The sequence below is a fragment of the Nuphar pumila genome, chromosome 7 (assembly GCF_984573655.1).
Source record: "Nuphar pumila chromosome 7, dmNupPumi1.hap1.1, whole genome shotgun sequence".
Lineage (NCBI taxonomy): Eukaryota > Viridiplantae > Streptophyta > Magnoliopsida > Nymphaeales > Nymphaeaceae > Nuphar > Nuphar pumila.
In genome coordinates this window covers 44,873,547-44,884,178 of record NC_143255.1, presented here as the reverse complement: position 1 = coordinate 44,884,178, position 10,632 = coordinate 44,873,547, and the positions used below count along the sequence as shown (strand labels likewise).

Genomic DNA, 10,632 nt, shown 5'->3' with positions numbered 1-10,632 from the left:
CATATTGAACAGGTCAAAGAACTTTTGAACCACAAATTTAAGATGAAAGATCTTGGTAAACTGCGATATTTTCTTGGAGTAGAAGTTGATAGGACTCCTGAAGGTATGATACTTACTCAACATAAGTATATTGTTGATGTTCTTAGCAAGGCAGGTATGACAAACTGCAAGCCCCTAAGCACACCCAGTGTACTTCATCAGAAACTAAGTTCTCAAGATGGAGATTTGTATGAGGACCCTACAGGATATCGCAGGGTAGTCGGAATGCTTCAGTATCTTACCTTTACTCGACCTGACATTGTCTATTCGGTCAATCAGGTATCCCAGTTTATGTATGAACCACATATTGGACATATGGAAGCTGTTAAACGCATTCTTCGATATTTGAAGGGAACTATTGACGATGGTCTTCTATACAGAAAGAGTATGCATGACCATCACATGCATGAACTTCTTACTTACACAGATGCAGATTGGGCAGGAGATCCAGATGAGCGTAGATCAGTCTCAGGATACTATGTTTTCATTGGCCTAAATCTTGTCTCCTGGAGCAGTAGAAAACAAAAGGCTATTGCCAGGTCGAGCACAGAAGCTGAATACAGATCAGTGGCAGCTGCTACAACCGAAGTGACTTGGATCAGACACCGGTTGACAGAAGTAGGAGAATTGATTTCTAAAAGCATTCTCTTGTGCGACAATCAAAGTGCTATCAACATGTCATTCAATCCCATCTATCACAGTCGTGCCAAGCATATTGAAATTGATCAGCATTTTGTAAGACAGAAGGTCGAAGAGAAAGAAATTGAACCAGAATACGTTCGGACTGCTGATCAAGTTGTTGACTTATTTACAAAATGACTTATCAAAGACAAATTTTGGATGTTAAAAGGCAAGTTGTTCATGGTTCAAAACCATGTCCAACTTGAGGGAGGGTGAAAAGATTATCACAACTGGGTCTGGATCTCAGGATCCAGACCCAATCTGTTTTTAAGTTGTATTTAAACACATGCTCATTAATGGCATGTTGTAAATTCTATACTTTGTGTAAAGGGTGTTTTTGTACCCTAATAAAATGTACGTGTGTATATCTAATACAGAATACAGCAGACCCTAAGTGTGTGGGGTTTTTCTGCAGCCATCGATATCTCTCTTCCTCTCTGCTTCTCTTTCTTCTATGCTGAAGGTGGGATACCATTTCTAACAAATATTTCCCTATATAAGAATGCATTAGTTAAGCTTATTAAAAATCATCAATTAACTGATAAAAGATGATCAAAACCATCAAGTACACAATATAACACTTGCCATTGTTGCACTTCCTTCCCAACCCACAAGCATAGAGAGAAATCAATTTCAAAACCAATTAAAATAAGAAATTCTGAGAAAGAACAGATTTTCAATTACCAAAATGGAATTGTGCTTCATTCAGTATCCATGTAGGAGCATAAGTACCATCAATAGCCTTCATAAAATTCTATTTATATTATAATTACATACACCTAAGCATATATAGCATGTACATTATAATAAAAGTAACCAAATATTACCAAATATTCACGATTACCTTGAAATATAGGCAGAATCTCAGTTTAATCCTAATTTGGGCTGGTTTCATTATTTGATTGATATATGTAATATTTTCCCATGTAACACTGCATTCAACACCATTGAACTATTTGCTAATTGTTTGACCCAAGTGCTGAAAGACGTGTTGAACCATTTAATTTTGTTCATTGTATCCTACAATGAGGATGCAACTTGCTCTTCAACTTATATCATGAGCATCATGCAACATACCTCTATTTCTAGGCGTATTGGATAATGCTATAAATGCCTCTGGTTCCATAGACAGATGGTCAAACAATTGCATCGATGACTGTGAATACAATTGAAGATGGAATCATGAACAACTGCCCTATTTGGTCTCTCCTCCTTAGATGGAATGTCACATTATTATGCACACCCACATAATTGAAAAGGCAATTTCCCCTTCATAATTCATTGTTGTGGAATTGTACACATATTGATAACAAATTTGGCTATAAAAATAATATAACTATTTCACATGTTAAGAATAATTATACGTGCCATACAAAAAAGCGTATTGATCAATTGACTATTCATACATATATCGATAACTGCACGTATTCGCATATAGAATTCATTTATCAATTGAGTGACTATTAGCACAATCCACCAATCAACAAATAAAATCATGACTATAAATAACTTGGAAGAGTTTGTTGGATATTATGTGCAAAACATTATATTAAAACATAACATGTAAAACAAAAGTAACCATGCAAACTCATGTTTGCAGTTAGCAGATACATACCTAAACTTGGGAGAGTTTGTTAGATAACCATTTAACCCTCATATATGGTTCTAAATTAAGGAATATAGTTGCCTTCTTGACATCTTCAAATAGATCCAATGCCCTCATACGAAAATCTGCATCAATCTCCCCATTCTCATGCATTTCCTTTAGCACCTTTGCGTAGGAGTTGATGAGATTAAAGCTTGATGCATCAGTCATATCCTTGATATACTTGCAAAGATTACCTAGCATGTCTGGTACTTGCACGTCACTCGATGCACGGCACTTTCTGGACTCTTTTTCCCCTTCCAGCCTAGCAGAAGATGATGGCTCATTAGGGAGTTGGATTTGAAGTAGGCTTTCACTTTGTGATAAGGATGTATATGATGCTATCTCATCCACTGGCTCAGCCAGGGGAGTATCACACTGAGGATTTGTTTCACTAATTGCATGGTGTGATGGTGTGTCTTTATGTTCTTCAGATGGAGTTGATTGTCCAAATATCTCCACACATTGTTCATAATACCTTCATTTATCAACATTTCTGTATTGCTTTCTTGTTGGGTATTTCTGCATAATACAAGTATACTATTCAAATGGATGTATTTACGTCGGAAAACATTGACTTTACAAATGAATGCGGGAAGACACTCATTCCACACCTCATCATCAACCTGGATGCATTTTTTTTTTTTTTGCTGTCCCACTCAAAGCCACTAGTGTTTAGTATTTCTTTGCAAGTCTGCATGTTTGGCTTTGCACGCTTCAACTTATTCCTTGTCTTATCTAGAGTGAACTCAGGCCCAAACCTATCCATCATTTTTTCTTCAACTAGAGTCATCGCCTTATGTTTCAATCCCCCTCCTGATTTCATGCCAGGTCTAAGTGTTTGTTCTACCATGCACTCAAATAGATAATCAACTTGATAATCACTCCATTTCAAGTTACCACCCCTCTCACTCTGCGATTCATTTTGTTCAATCACTAAACAATGAAAAGACCATCATTAAGCCACAAGACAGGGCCAATCATACACAGTTTTTTGGTCTAAGGATAATATAAAATCAGTATAGCAAATTTAAAACCAACTATAATTTCAATAAAATCAACTTAGTAAAATAGAAGTGAATTATTCTCACAAAAAATTGCAAGTGGAGAGAACATAGATCATAAGAAATTGAGACTGAACATCTTATTATTTACTTAAACATTATCAAATTATGAGATTGAAAATCCAATTTAATATAAATAAAGTAAAAACTAACATAATTTAATTTTGAAATGTCTTACTATGAGTTAAGGGATGCATAACATATTTTCCACAATAACAATAAAGAAAAAACATCAAATTTTCCTAATGTCTTTTGAAATGTCATGTCATACAACAAGAATTTATGAAGGCAGTGATCATCATGCCTTGAATATCACTACTTCATTTATTATGTACATATATCACATACACACAAATGCACATGCATGCATGTGTGTGTGTGTGTGTGTGTGTGTGTGTGATGAACAGAGCCCCTATCTCATATCTGGTTAAAGGAGAATTTTGGACCTTCTCATCCTACCTACCTTTGCATTCTATTTTTGTTCATTGTTTCCCCTAGGAGCGTCTTCCTTTTTATGCCAGTAGTTGCATTTAGATTATTTGTGTTTTTATCAAGTACATTTTACTACTAGACCCCTTAATCTAACAATATTACATACATAATAAGGCGTGGTCATGTCCCTTTTGATTCTTCAGACTATCATAGAAATGAGAATGTTAATATGGAAAGTTACATGAATAGTATCATCTATTAATAGATGATATCATCAAACAAGCAATAAGATAAGCACCAAAAATAAAAGTTCCAAGAAAGGGGATAAAGAAAAATGGCAAACTAAAATGAACAGAGATGATGAAATTCATGAATGATGAAAACTCATAAGAAATGGATCTAGAAATCCCAAATATACTCATCTAGAAAGACCATAACAGCATTAACATATGTTAGATCCAAAATTCCCCCAGCCTCCATACCTCTTCTTCCCCAAAGATAGTAGAAAAAAGAAAACCATGGGAGGAAAAAAGACACATCAATATATTCACTTCGTTCAAGCCAGAATGCACCACCAACAGATAATACATGTTATGAACAGAAAATTAACAAAAGAAAAGAAAATGAACAAAATAAACTGAAGGAAAATAAACAAGAATAAATTATGTACAAAAACAAAACAAGGAAAAAAGTAAACAGAGAGAAATTATGAACAAAAATAAGGCTACACAAAAATGTACACCATGAAAAAAATACATATCAATGCCAACTTATCCACAGTTGAGGAGGGAGTCATACACTAGGAACTTGTTTCACTCATTGCATCGTGCAATCCTGTGTCTCTATGTTCGCCAGTTACAGTAGATTCTCCAAATATCTCCACACATTGTTCATAATACCTCCATTTATCAGTATTTCTGCATTGCCTTCTTGCTGGGAATTTCTGGGCAATACATATAGACTATTCAAATGGATGTATTTTTACATGTGAAAAACATTGACTTTACAAATGAATTCATGATTACCTTAACATACTCATTTTATACCTCATCGTCAACTTCAATACAATTTTTTTCATTGTCCCATCCAAATCCACTCATGTTTAGTAATTCTTTGCAAATCTGCATGTTTGGCTTTGCACGCTTCAACTTATTCTTTATCTTATCTAGAGTAAACTCAGGCCCAAACCTGTTCATCATTTTTTTTTCAACTATCCTCATCGTCTTATGCTTCAAGCCCCCTCCTGATTTCATGTCAGGCCTACGTGCTTGTGCTACCATGCACTCAAATAGATAATCAACTTGATAATCACTCCACTTCAGGTTCCCACCCTTCTCTGTCTGTGCGTCATTCTGTTCCACCACTGAACAATGAAAACACCATTATGAAGCTAAAAAACAGAGCCAACTGCACACTTTGATGGTCTAAAGAGAACATAAAACCAACTATAATTTCAATAAAATCAACTTATCCAAATAAAAACCCCTTCAACCGAAAAACATATTAGAAGTTAAAATCTCAAAAGAAGGTTGGAGAGAGAGAGTACACACATCAAAAGAAATTGCAACGAACATCAATAAAATTTTTTGAGATAGAACATCATATTATTCACTTAAACACTATTGACTTACGACACTGAACTTTTCAACTTTAATATAAAATGATAACAAAAACTAAATCAACGGTTTTTTAAATGTCTTAAAAGGAACTAAGGAATGCACGAGTAACAAATTTTCTACCACAGCTATAATCACAAAATAAATTTAAAACTCCTTAATATGTCATACTGAAATGTGATGTCATTTTCCAAGAAGTTATAAAGGCAATGATCATCTTGAATACCCCAACTTCTAATTTTATATACAATAGATACATACAAACATACAAATTTACATGCATGCATGCTTTTATATACATACATATATATAGATGTAGATATAGATATTAAAGTATGCTACAACAGTTCTTAGCAAACTCTGCCTTATCTTTTTCTGCTTTCTTTTTCCCTTTCTCTTTCTCTTTCCTCTCTCTTTTTTTTTATCTATTTATAGAAAAATAGGGAGGACACCTCCCTTGTCTCTCCAACACCTCTAGAGAGGGCTGGAGCTAATATCCCATTTAGGACTCTCTTAGAATTTAAAAATTTTGGACTCTAAAGTTGACTTTTCAAAACTTTCTAAATTTCTAAAATCCTTTCTTAATCCTTCTTGAGTCTTCTTAGGTAAGTATGAGGATTCTTTTAAGAAGTCCTAATCAGCCCTAAATCAAATTTTCGGAATTAATATAATTTAATTAAATAATTAATTATTTAATAATTAATTATTTAATAATTAATTAAATAATTTCGAATTTCCAAAGTTGATTTAATTACCTTAGAAGTCTTTCTAACTCTAGTTAGCTATAATTTAAAGCTTTAAACTCAATTTACAACTACATTTTTATTGGATAAGGATTTGAGTCTGGATCCGAATCTAAAATCCAAACTCATACCCAAAACGAAATTGGATCAAGATCTGGATTTAAATCCAGATTAAAATGGGTCTTAAATAAGATCTAAATCCATAATAATTTGGATCATATGCATTGGATCCAATCCGATCCACTTCGGATCTAGTTCGACAAACTACTCAATTTTTGAAAAAATATGATTTTCGGGCCAACCGGAACTCGAATTCAGAAAAGTAAAATATCATTGCGCTCAGAATTCCGAGATGCTTCCAACGACATATTACACAAATATCAAATTCCGAATTTTACCCAAAAATAACCCAAATTTCGCTTGAATTTAAAGGTCAAAATGAAACTCTTTCTTACACTTTGATTGGCTCGCCTCGACCTAATCGATGAAACCTGAGCCAAGCCCAAACTCAAAAACATCGATCTAATATCGAGGCTCAAATGATTTTTCTCCCGAACTTAGCCAAATTTTCGACAAAAAATCAAATTTAACTAAGTGTGAAAATACGTGATATTACATCCCTACCCCTTTAAAAGAATTTCGTCCTCGAAATTAGAACGTACTAAATAAGTGTATGTATACAGCTAAAATATGAAAACTTTTACAAAAGTTATACTCCGATCGATCTTACTCTCTTACGATTGATCTCGAATACAATAAATACAATTATAGCAGTACATTCAAATTTCTTAATTCATGTTGCAGCAAATTAAGAATTAAACCATGAATACATAAGAAATTCACATACTTTCATAAAAGTACCTTATAGTCTTACCAGTGAAGAAGACTGCTCTAGAGCACGAGGCACGACTTGCTGACATTCTTGGACAGGGCTCAATTACCAACATAGATTTTTGGTAAAAAAAATGATAGAATATAAGATTTTATGGTGGGCTCTGATCCCAAACCTGTAACGACCCCAAACCATATCTTTTAAAAATGCAGAATTTTTTTTAAACTATTGCAAAAATCTTCCCAGAGACCCGGGGCCTTTACAGTTTCACTCACAATTGGATAATTAACCAAACCACCAGGGATCTTACATTTATCATTCACACCTGAGCAAACCAAAATTTTATTGATTAAGAAATGTCTCGAGACAATTGCATAAGCAAATCAGAGCGTATAGACAATTTAAATGTAAAAAAAAAGTAAAGAAAAGCAGAGCCACATTGTCCATTTCTGAAGTTGTCTAGCAAACGTGTAGCACTCATAGCTCTCCCAGAAGTGAGTCACTTCACTGATCCCCTAAGGCTGCAAAAAATACCAAAAGTAGGGTGTCATAATCTAAGAAATTATGTCTATAAATCTCTCTAATTAAACAAATAAGCATAAAGAATACAGATAAGATTCATGCAATAATTTAGAGAGATGCATTTATGCCAATTTCATAATTTAAACAATCATTTAAGTAACAGGGAACAAATGTTACACAGGATGAAACAATTAATATTAACAATGAACCTTAATTATATATTAAAAATATGTTATCATGCAATAGAGAGCACATATCATGTATTCATCCATACATCACAACTAAGAAAACAAGTAAATATACATGATCTAATGAATAGCAAGAATATGCATGGTTTTAATACACAAGTATGAACACATTATTATCTTTAGTCAAGTTTTCTTTTTATATGCATGTCCCTATTAAATGCACATAATTTAAGTTTCCCTTTTTAATTATCATTGTCTGCGGATACACCAAACGGGTAAAATCTCCGAGGTCAAGTTAGGTTTCCAAGGAAGCTTAGCATACAACTTGTATTTTATTACTGGGTTTCAAACTTATCCCTTGACCAAAACAGCTTTCGGAACATTAGACCACCTATCTAATGTCGGAGACACTAAGGACCACCCATCTACAAGTGTTACTTTCTTGGTATACCAAAACAACAACTGTATCTATACACCACCCCCAAGCAAAGTGGCGGATTCTTCCTAAAACCGTGGTCAGGAGAAGAACCTCAACATCGGGTTTAGGAGCAACAACAATGCACACAGAGTTTTTGTATCATCACGATCCACAAACCACTAGGCCCAAGATTACCTTTTTGTAGAAGGAACATCAAGGGGTCGTTAATTATATTGTTATCTTTCTTATCTTGTTATTAAAATCAATTCCATAAATTTGCAAATTTATATGCAAACATAAATTCGCAAGTCAACATGCGCAGCTCTTCACGATCTACCACCCGTGGCAACAATAGAAGAGTGCAATTAAAACCAAATATCAAATATGATCTTTGCAATGCATAAACAAGTAAAGGAGCACACCGGCTCAAGGCTTCCACAGCCTATGATGATCCATCTTGATCATCTATGCATTCATATGCAAAAATCTTAAGGAACATACCAATGCATTCTTTTCATATCACATGTCTTTCGATGCACAATCATGAATGTCAATTTAGAGATGTGCATGGAACAACAATATTCATGTGCATGTGTTCACTATTCATGTGCATGTGTTCACTATTCATGTGCATCTACTTTCATGTGACCATTCCACAAACATGCTCTCATTCATGAATCATTTCAATTTGGAACAAGTGAACAATTCATGCATTTATGTACATGCGAAACACACATTAGTTCATGTATACATATATTTTTGAAACAAATTTCATATTGCATAATACTTAAGCATGTTAGGCTGCCAAGGGACATCATATTCAAAAAATGAGTGTAGCTGAGATGCGTATTGTAATACCCGAAAAATTCGAGTGATTTTATACATATTGGGCCCGGGATCCATTACCCGGATCCAAAAGGAAATATATAAATGGGTATTAAAAATATATATGTAATAATATTGGGTAATTGGGGTTGGACCCAAATGGATCCAATATGTGGATTCACCATTCCCTTACGACCCGAATCCACGTGGATCCCTCATTCTTAGCCGACCCGGATCCACGTTAGAGTGGATCCGGCATCGCGGGTCGCGGGGCTCAGACCCGGACCCGGCCCGTACCCTGTGAAATGAATAAAAAGGGGGGGTAATAGGCAACCCGATATGGGTTGCCCGATAAAAAAAAAAGAGATTTAAGTTAAGAGGGCAGGGCCTGCCCGATAAAAAAAATTTGTTAGGGTTCTGAAAGAACCCTAACGCATGCCAAAAGATGGGGGTGGGGGATGCGCAGCCACCGACGGCGAGGAGGGGGTAACGGCCTCCTCCCTTTTCGGGAGGCCACCCTCCTACAAGAGCACACACACTCTCTCTGTTTTCCCCAACTTCCTCCCTCATTCATTACCGCACGACTTGAGGAAGAACACACGACGGTAGGGGAACTCGGCAGGACCATCGGCGTCGGTGATCTCCTCACAGCAAGCAAGAAAGTGACGCCCTCTCACTGTAGCCATCTCCTCCTTCAATCACCAGGACAGGTAGGGTTCTGTAGATTCTTTTTGGGGGTATTGATTGTGCAGGGTGTGTGCGTGTGGGAAACCAAAAGAAATCTAGGATTTAGGGTTTTTGTTAACCCTAAACCGAAAACCCCAAATCTACGATTTGGGGGTTTCGGATGTGTAGGGTTTTACTATGTTTTTCCTTGTTGGGTTAGTCATGGGTCGAGCATGCTATGTGGGTTCTCGAGTTCTCGAACCCTGCTAAGGGTTATAATTCCGTCTGTGTGGTTACCAAAAATACTCGTTTAAAAGGGGAGACAGACTTGGGGAAATGGTGTGCCGAAAACCCCAAATCGACAGATTTGGAGATTTCAGATCGATGAATGAAACAAGGGGAGGGTGACTTCTGTTCGGATTTTTTTTTTCTTTTGCAGTATAATGGGTTGGGTGGGAGGTGAAATTAGAGTTCATGGTATATTGCTTAAAGGAACTCATAATGAGAACTATATTATGTGTGGGATGTCTTAATCATATGCTGAACTCACTCAGAATTTAGAAAAAAATCTGGGTCTGGTTGGAGAAATGAAAATATTAAACCAAACTATCAAATTTCCTGTTTAACATGAGATGGTAATGAACTAAGTAATTGAAGTAGGATATGTTTAGGTTCTGTTTATTACCATGAGTAAATGCTGGGTGTACTTAGTATATCTCCTGAATGACATTACTCATATATTCATGTGTCTTAAATTTTTGAAACAGTAGGTTCTGATTCTGCATGCTCTAGGGTTTAATACAAAAAATTATTCTACTAATCTGCATACTAGGCTTGGACATTAGGTTATGGTAATGCCTTAGTCCTGCCATGTGTATGTACTTGGGACAGTAAAGATATCCTTAAGTTTTGGAGGTTTTTGGACTTAAAATGTTCTACAACAAATTCATTAGAGTTACTT

At 35.4% G+C, this 10,632-nt stretch overlaps 1 long non-coding RNA gene across 1 annotated transcript; it reads right to left on the bottom strand.

The window, feature by feature from the left end:
• Positions 1 to 4,659: 4,659 nt before the first annotated feature.
• LOC149832115 (uncharacterized) lies at positions 4,660 to 7,167 on the bottom strand. The gene is made up of 3 exons (XR_016433078.1): positions 7,068 to 7,167; positions 4,887 to 5,224; positions 4,660 to 4,804 (listed from the first exon to the last, which is right to left on the bottom strand). It is a non-coding gene; the product is annotated as an uncharacterized LOC149832115 (long non-coding RNA).
• Between the last annotated feature and the right edge of the window lie 3,465 nt (positions 7,168 to 10,632).